This window comes from Calcarisporiella thermophila, assembly GCF_041956535.1.
Source record: "Calcarisporiella thermophila strain CBS 279.70 unplaced genomic scaffold VTP21scaffold_55, whole genome shotgun sequence".
Classification (NCBI taxonomy): Eukaryota; Fungi; Calcarisporiellomycota; class Calcarisporiellomycetes; order Calcarisporiellales; family Calcarisporiellaceae; genus Calcarisporiella; species Calcarisporiella thermophila.
In genome coordinates, this window is record NW_027192244.1 from 10,384 (window position 1) to 11,079 (window position 696).

Here is a 696-nt window from a genome sequence, read left to right on the forward strand (position 1 = left end):
TAATATGATTACCAAAGGTCCAATCAATATTAATATTATTCGATGTTCTGCAGCGATTATTGGACTTAAATAAAGGTATACCGTACTATTCAAGGATTTGTCATCAAACAATATCTGCAACAATCTCGGATACCAAGCTGAGAAAATATTGATAAAAACGGTGTGGTGTATGCCATATGCATCCAATATTACATTTTTGAGCATTTCTCTCGTCTTCGCGGCGACATTACCCAGCATCCCCTCGCCCGAATGGAAATGGATAACCGGTTTGAGATTCATTACCAGCATACACTCACCAGCAGGTCACCCAGCCCAACTGTCGGTCAACACAACTATAAAAAGCTCTTGATGGGGCACCTCGCTACACCACTATTTCCATATTATTGTTGTCGTCAGTCGAGTATATACCATTGACAAAAGAACTAACGCAAGCTTATTAGAGAGTTTATTCAACTAAAATGCAAATTGTCAAATTAGCAGTCAGTCTCGTGGTTGTTTTCGCAACTCAGCAGTTTGCTACAGCTAGCATTATTCCCAGTATTGAAGTTCAAAAGGTCCATGGATCAGGTAGATTTGAAGTCTAATACTGCAAACATTTCACTACGATTCAATTGTACTTTCATCTTTAAAATTCATCTGTAAAATTAGCCCGTAAGTATAATCGCAAAATTGAAGAGGAGCCAAGTATACATGAAT